Below are 9254 nucleotides of genomic sequence, written 5' to 3' on the forward strand. Positions count from 1 at the left end.
TGGATTGGTAGAATCAACCTCATTAAAATGTCCATACTTGTGGTGGGCTGTTTCTGTTTCCCGAGACCCGCACGGGTTCTTGAGCGGAGGAGCTGGGGATTAAGAAATTAAAGAAAGACCAAGATGCAGAAATAGATTTTAAGCTGGGGCCAGGTGGGCGCCATCCTCTCTGATGGAGAGGCGGCAAAGCGGCCTGAGACACACAGCAGGTTTATTTTAAAGGCCTAGATTTACATATCTAGTTCCGCCCCTGCCTGATTAACATGTCCAGCCTTATTGGGGAAGCATGTTCCCAGGGTGTGGCTGCCTATGCTCTGAGTTCAGCTGACAATAATTATAAGAAAATCCCTAGGTGCCTCCCAGGCGGCCCTCTACACATACTACCCCAAGCAATCTATAGATTCAATGCAATCCCCTTTAAAATACCAATGGCATATTTCACAGACCTAGAACACATTCTCCAAAAATTCATATGGAATAAAAAAGACTCTGAATCACCACAGCAACCCCGAGAAAGAAAAACAAAGTTGGAGGGATCACAATACCAGATATCAAGCTATATTACAAAGCCACCATTCTCAAAACTGCCTGGTACTGGCACAAGAACAGACATATAGACCAATGGAACAGAACAGAGAACCCAGACATTGACCTAAGCCATTATGCTCAATTAATACTTGACAAAGGAGGCAAGAACATACAATAGACTCAACATCATTAAAATGTCCATACTACCCAAAGCAATCTACAGATTTAATGCAATCCCCATTAAAATACCAATGGCATATTTCACAGACCTAGAAAAACTCTCCAAAAATTCATATGGAATAAAAAAAGACCCTGAATAGCTGCAGAAATCTTGAGAAAGAAGATCAATGTTGGAGCAATCACAATACCAGATATCAAGCTATGGTACAAAGCCACTGTTTTCAAAACTGCCTGGTTCTGTCACAAGAACAGACATATAGACCAATGGAACTGAAAAAAGAACCCAGAATCAACCCAAGCCATTATGCTCAATTAATATTTGACAAAGGAGGCAAGAGCATACCAATGGAGTCAGACAGTCTCTTCAATAAATGGTGTTGGGAAAATTGGACAGATACATGCAAAAAAATGAAACCAGATCACCAACTTACACCATACACAAAAATAAACTCAGAATGAATTAGGACTTAAATGTAAGATGGGAAACCATAAAAAAATTAGAAGAATCCAAAGGAAGCAAAATATCAGACATATGTCATAGCAATATCTTTACTGATACAACTCCTAGGGCAATGGAAACTAAGGAGAAAATAAACAAATGGGACTACATCAAAATAAAAAGCTTCTGCACATCAAAAGAAACCATCAACAAAACAACAAGGAAGCCCACTGCATGGGAGAACATATTTGCCAGTTATTTCTGATAGGTTTTAATCTCCAAAATTACAGAGAACTCATACAACTTAACAAAAGGAAGATAAACAATCCAATAAAAAAATGGGCAAAGTACCTAAATAGACACTTTTTGAAAGAGGACATACAGAAGGTGAAAGACATATGAAAACATGTTCAAAGTCACTAATCATCCGAGAGATGCAAATCAAAAAGACCATGAGGTACCATCTTACACCTGTCAGAATGGCTATCATCAACAAATCAACAAACAAGTGCTGGCGAGGATGCGGAGAAAAAGGAACCCTCATGCACTGCTGGTGGGGATGCACACTGGTGCAGTCACTGTGGAAACAGTAAGGAGTTTCCTCAAAAAATTAAAAATGGAACTCCCATTTGACCTAGTACTATATCCCAAGAATTCAGAAACACCAATCAGAAAGGGTATATGCACTCTGTTGAGGGATGTTTAATGAACCGAAGACGCAGAGGTAAGACGAGCACACAGGAGATTGATGCCGGACAGAGGGCTACAGGTCGCTCAGGCATGTAGCAAACTCTGTACCCTCAACCATTGCTTTTATTGGGGTTTTGCACGAGGTTAGTGCATCAGCAGTTAATCAACAAAATTTTGTTTTGTTCTATATTACAATAGCGCATTGAAGACACTTGCAGCTGTGCATTCCCTTTTCTGCTCTACCCACAACTTTTTAATCTTATCTTTTCTCAGGGAGGTAAATGTTCTTGGAACTCAAGATTGTGTGCAATCTTGACCCAGCATGACTCGCTTGCAAGTCACACGGTTGTTCCTGATAGAACATTCACCTCTTCTTGGCAGGACTTCAGATCCTTGTTTACAAATGTCCAGCTACAGCACTCCTATGTTCATAGCAGCACAATTCACCATAGCTAAGATTTGGAAACAGCCTAAGTGCCCATCAGCAGATGAGTGGATTAAAAAACTGTGGTACATCTACACAATGAAATACTATGCTGTGGTAAAAAAGGAGTTCTTACCATTTGATGGACCTGTAGAGCATTATGCTAAGCGAAATAAGCTAGTCAGAGAAAGATAAATATCACATGATCTCACTTATTTGTGGAATATAATAAGCAACATGAACTGATGAACAAAAATAGAGCCAGAAGCATTGAGCAGACCATCCAACCTCAGAGGGAAGGCAGGGGAGGGGGTGGAGTAAGAGATCAACCAAAGGACTTGTATGCATGCATATGAGCATAACCAATGGACACAGACAGTAGGGGCGTGAGGGCATGTGCTGGGGGGTGACAATGGCTGTGGAGAGGTCAATGGGGGAAAAAGGAGACATGTAGTACTTTAAACAATAAAAAATTTAAATAAAAAAATGGCATAATGAAGATGATGTGCTTCCAGACCTGAAATTGCTAGTAATTCAGAGGGAGAGCTTGTGGCCTGGACTGGACAGCTTTCTGAGGCATGCCTGTGCCCTCCCTACAGTTGCCCTCAAGGAGAGAGGGTCCTGGGAGGCTGTGAGGCTGCAGAGCAGCTGGGTGGCTGGGGTTTGCTCACTGAAGGAGTCCAGAAGTTTGGACCTCAGGATGATGACACAGCTTGGTGTGCCTGTAGAAGGGGGGTGAGGCCCCACGTGAACCCCAGTGAAGAGTGCTACAGCCTCCTTCTCAGTGTCCAGGTGGTGGGCACAGTGTGAGGGGATGCCCTTGCTCTCTCCTCACCCTTCGCTCCATTTGGGCAATTTTCCTGACACTCGAGACTCGAGCTCTCATTCCCAAGCCATGCCTCACTTCGCTGCCTCTGTCCAATCAGGAATGACCTATTTGACGATAAATTATTTTGTGTTCTGTTAGTTTAGCTTTGTAAAAATATTTTAGTTAACATAGCTCTCTCTGAGGCATTATTTTTTAAAAGGCATCAGGTAATTATTTTTATTTTTTACCTTAGTACAAAATACATGCTCATTGTAGAATGTTTGGAAAACAAATAGTCAAAGAAGAAAACTAAAACCTCCTATAGCTCCAGGATGCAGGGAGAAGCCTGGCTTTCTCAGCTGTCACTGTGTCTTTCAAAAGACATTTCAGCTCCCAGTGGTGTGACGGGTTTCTTTCGGTGCCATTGTATCACTCAGCACCATCCTTTCTCTCCGGCCCACTTCCCCAACTTCGTCCTGTTGGTGCTTTGTGATGTGCTGCCTCTTGTCCTGCTGTCTCTCTCACATCATCATGGTCAGTTGTTTTGGTAAAGTATGGAGGTTTATTATAAGGTGAAGGTTCAATGTATAGGGTTGAAGTCAGGTGTTTAAGAATCTGAACATAAATAAACTTGTTTAGTTGCAAAGAATAGAAACCCATTCCCAGAAGCCCAAGTGAAACAAGACTCTCTCCCAGGGCAGCATCAGAACTCAGTGGCTGGAAGGCAGGGGGCGTCATAGGGAGTCCTCCCCGCTCTGTTCTGGCACCGCGGGCTTTGCAGCAGGCTTGCTGCTCTCTGTGCACCACTGCCTTCCAACCTCTCACAGACTCACTCCTGGGCCTCTTCATGGCTGTCCCCACCAGGAGAAGGCCTGGCCCTCCCGAAGCCTAGCTCCTTCTTCCTCTGTCTCTTTGTCTCCCACTTGTTTGGTCCAGTACTGGGGGGCTGCTACTCCCTCCAGGAACATGGATGAGATGGGTTCTCTAAAGAGAGTAGAAGCCAGCACAGAACCTAAATGTTGTCCATGCTTCATGTGGGAAAGAGACTAGAAGGAACAGATCAGACAAGCATTTCCACGAGCACCATATTCCTCCAAGACCCTACCAAACCTCACCGCGTTAGAGCACCATCTCTGAAGAGCTAATACTTGTTCCCACCTTGAACTCCTTTATTGCCCTGGCACTTATCATGTTGCATTTTAACTCTCCATTTACATGCTGTACATTCCTTTAAAGATGGTGAACTCCCACAAGGCAGAAAATCTTCTATTTATCTTTGCATTGCCACTCATGTTCCAGGGTCTAGCATCACAAGATAATTCCACAAATGTCTGTGGAATTAATGCTAAAAGAGTAGGATGTGAAGAAGGAGTAAAGCTGTAAGAAATCTCTAATTAGACAGGGAACTTTCACAAAAAAATAAGAACTCTCATCTTTAGATGTATATTGATTGGTGTTGTTTAAAAAACTAAATGATTTGTCTTTGATTAAAAGAAAACAATCAGTTCCTTTGTTGCCTGGCTTTGCTCTGACCCTTCCTGAAGGCGTTGAGCTTGATGCACACTGAAAGAATGTGAGGGTTTTGAGCCCTACATCCTGTTTTTCAAAAGGCATGACCCTGAACTTGTAGGGCGCTGTGATGGCTCCAAGGCTGTCTGGGAATGTCGGTTGGGTTGAGCATATGATTGGAGTGGACTTTTTCATTTGCGGTTAGGTGCCGTGGGTACTTGGCAAACAGCACAGCAAAGAAAACTAAAAATGTCCCCAGTGAGTGAGGGGGAAAACTTGAGAACTTAGTAGAATTTCCATTCCTGAAGGTTCTCTTGATACTGCCTTTAAAATTTTGACATTATTTTCCCAAATGATCACAGTGGCCTAGCCAAAAGTCATGCATCCAAGAATGACAATTAGAGAAATGGGTCATGTAAAATGCTAGTGGTGGTTAAAGAAGGGGCCGTATTAACTTTTGTGGACAGTTTAGTGTTAGGGAGAGAATCCCAGAAATCATGGTACCTGCACCCAATGTGGAGTCCACCAGTCATTAGCTGTGGCATTTGTGTCAGTCACGTTAGTAAACAATGCTATGCTGTAATATTCATGGAGAAACGAGGGGAAAAAATTGCCTAAAAGATATGTCTCATCCTCTCCCGCCTGGTTGTAGAATCTCATGCTCTAAATTTGTAGAACTAAACAGAAAAAGTTGTTAGTAGTTGCCATTTATTTTTGAAACCCACCCATCAGTCTCAGTGCCATATTCATTCTCCTAGTTTTCTTAGCTTGTTCTCCACCCATTGCTACTTTGTGTCTTGTCAGCTCATGTTCTATCTGGTGGACTAAGCTTCCCCTCTTTTTTCCTTCTTCGATAACTGAAGTTCAATAAATCTGTGCACCGGGCCTCTAGTATCGTAATAACTATGTATGGCGTGAGGTGGGGACTAGACTTATGGGGAGGAGATCACTTTGTAAGTTATATAAATGTCTAACCACTAAGCTATACACTAAAACTAACATAATATTGAATTCAAACTGTAATTTTAAAAAATTTAAAAAATCAATCGATCGATCAATCAGCTTCGTAGGTGTAGGTGAATCTCTCTGTGAAGAGACAACTGCCTGGAGGAGAGACCAAGATGGCGGCATAGGTAAACACCGGAGACTGCTGCCGCAAACAACCACTTCAAAAATACAACTAAAAGATGGAACGGACATCACCCAGAACCACAGGAAGGCTGGCTGAGGAGAGACTCTTCAACTAGAAGGAAAAATAACAGCACACCGAGGCTCAGAGGAGGCGCAGTGTGGAAAAAACTCAGGTGCGGAGGTGCGCGCGCAAAGCGGGCTGGTGGCTGAGAGCGCGGTTGTCGTTTTCGGTCAGGGGGGAGTCTCAGACTCTGAGCTCCAGATACGGGCGAATCGCTGGGGACTCGGACCCAAACGGGAGAAGCGGGAGTGTCTGGCATCAGTTGGAAGGCAGCTTTCCCTCCGAGGTTTGCAGCGGTTCCGGGGGTTCTGAGAAGCAGAGCCTCTGGGAACAGGACTGAGGGCACCATAACGGCTCCCTCCGCCCGCCCTGTTGAGCCCGCCCCGCCCAAGCCCTGCGCAGAGCCATTTGCCGGATCGCCGCAGGCAAAGGCTAGATTAGCGCCCCCCCAGAGGACAGAAGTTTTCCCACTGCAGCAGACACAGCTGATTCTCACAGCCAGTCGGCCTGGTGGTCAAATCCCTCTAGTATTAACTACAACAATCAAGGCTCAACGAGAACAAGACTGCGCACAAAGACCACTAGGGGGTGCACCAAGAAAGCATAAAAAATGCGGAGACAAAAAAACATGACAGAAATGGAGGATATAGAGCTAAAAATCGCAATTTTGAGGGCTTGCAAAAATGTGCTAGAAGCTGTCAATAAACTTGAGGAGAGAGTCACGAAAACTAATGAGACCCTCGATGCTATGATAAAGAACCAACTAGAAATTAAGCATACACGGACTGAAATAAAGAATATTATACAGACACCCAATAGCAGACCAGAGGAGCGCAAGAATCAAGCCAAAGATTTGAAATGCGAAGAAGCAAAAAACACCCAACCGGAAAAGCAAAATGAAAAAAGAATCCGAAAATACGAAGATAGTGTAAGGAGCCTCTGGGACAGCTTCAAGCGTACAAACATCAGAATAATTGGGGTGCCAGAAGATGAGAGACAGCAAGATATTGAAAACCTATTTGAAGAAATAATGGCAGAAAACTTCCCCCACCTGGTGAAAGAAATGGACTTACAGGTCCAAGAAGCGCAGAGAACCCCAAACAAAAGGAATCCAAAGAGGACCACACCAAGACACATCATAATTAAAATGCCAAGAGCAAAAGACAAAGAGAGAATCTTAAAAGCAGCAAGAGAAAGAGACTCAATTACCTACAAGGGAATACCCATACGACTGTCAGCTGATTTCTCAACAGAAACTTTGCAGGCCAGAAGGGAATGGCAAGAAATATTCAAAGTGCTGAATACCAAGAACCTACAACCAAGAATACTTTATCCAGCAAAGCTATCATTCAGAATTGAAGGTCAGATAAAGAGCTTCACAGATAAGGAAAAGCTAAAGGAGTTCATCACCACTAAACCAGTATTATACGAAATGCTGAAAGGTATCCTTTAAGAGGAGGAAGAAGAAAAAGGTAAAGATACAAATTGTGAACAACAAACATGCATCTATCAACAAGTGAATCTAAGAATCAAGTGAATAAATAATCTGATGTACAGAATGAACTGGTGATTATAATGAATCAGGGACATAGAAAGGGAATGGACTGACTATTCTTGGGGGGGAAAGGGAAATGGGAGATGCAGGAAGAGACTGGACAAAAATCGTGCACCTATGGATGAGGACAGTGGGTGGGGAGGGAGGGCGGAGGGTGGGGCGGGAACTGGGAGGAGGGGAGTTATGGGGGGGAAAAAAAGAGGAACAAATGTAACCTGAACAATAAAGATTTAATAATAAAAAAAAAGAGACAACTGCCTTTTGATAATCTAGATGCATTCTTTTCATTTATTCAGATGGAGTTTGAGTAAAAAAGCTCTCTTAGAAAGGATTGAGCTCCACACCAAGGGGTCAGAAAGAGCTTTTTAATAGTGAAATCTTGCCAGGCCTCTGTACTGTGTTTACTGAGCTCCCAGGGGGTGGAGGCTGGACAGTTTTTTCACCAGCTCTTCAGAATCCTGGAGTCCTAGGGATTATTTTTATGACTCTACCCTACACACTAGACAATTATTCCGTTCTGCATTTCCTGTCAAGATGCATAGCAAATACTTACAGCTGATGTTTTAACTGGGTTCATCCACAGTCCTGAAGTGGCATGCCATTCACAGATCATTTGTTAGCTATTCATTTGCTAGAGATGGCACTGAATGCACTCGCTCAGACGTATTTTGAGGAGACATTTCAGCTGTAGAGATTATGGGCTGCTAGTCTCCTTGAAGTTGGTGCTCTCGGAGCTCCAGTGGGAGACACTGAAGAGACCTAAGGAACATTTTCTCATTATTGATTTGATGTGAACACCTGGCCCATGTCTACAAGATGTAGAAATAGGTTATAATTGGGTTCTGAAATCCAGCACAAGCTGGAAAATCAGTGCATGTATTTAGGTTCATTAACTTTTTTTGTCTATGAATTAATTTTTATTATTGGCATTGCCCTGGCATGGAATTTCCATCTTAACTCATACAGAATTTAACACTTTGAATAACAAAACAGTTTATTTGTTTTGTTCTCTATGATTGAATAGTCGCTAGGTGACAATACATGTGTCATTTTGGTGTTAATCCTCACCTGAGGATATTTTTTCATTGATTATTATTTTTTTTTGAGAGAGAGAGTTGAGGGTGAGGGCAGGGAGAGAGAGACAGAGAAAAAGAAACATCGATGTGAGAGAGACACATCACTGGCTTCGATGGAAACCAGGGATCAAACCTGCAACCCAGGTGAGAGCCCTTGACTGGGAATTGAATCCGAGACCCTTTGGTGTACAGGCTGATGTTCTAACCACTGAGAACACTGGCCAGGGATGAGGAGGATACTTCTTAAATCATATCATTTTGTGTTCAGAAGAAAATCAATCACTCAATCAATCAAACAAAAACTACACAAGAATAAACTCAAAATGTAGAAAAGATTTAAATGCAAGTCACGAAACAACTAAAATCCTAAAAGAAAACCTAGGCAGTAAAATATCAGACATCTCTTGTAGCAATATTTTTGCCAATATATCTCCTAGGGCAAGAGAAACAAAGAAAAAATAAAATAAACTAATGGAACTACATCAAACTAAAAAGGTTCTGCACAGCAAAATAAACCATCAACAAAAGAAAAATGGAACCCACTGTATGGGAGAATATATTTGCTAATGATACATCTGATAAAGAGTTAATGTCCAAAATATATAAAGAACTTATACCACTCAACACCAGGAAGACAAACAATCCAATTTAAAAAATGGGTAAAGAAATGTAAGACGGGAAACCATAAAAATCCTACAAGATTCCATAGGTAGCAAAATAGCAGACATATGTTGTAGCAATATCTTTACAGACACAGCTCCTAGTGCAATGGAGACTAAGGAGAAAATAAACAAATGGGACTACATCAAAATAAAAAACTTCTGCACAGCAAAAGAAACCATCAACAAAACAA

The sequence above is a fragment of the Myotis brandtii genome, unplaced genomic scaffold (assembly GCF_000412655.1).
Source record: "Myotis brandtii unplaced genomic scaffold, ASM41265v1 scaffold321, whole genome shotgun sequence".
NCBI classification, from domain to species: domain Eukaryota; kingdom Metazoa; phylum Chordata; class Mammalia; order Chiroptera; family Vespertilionidae; genus Myotis; species Myotis brandtii.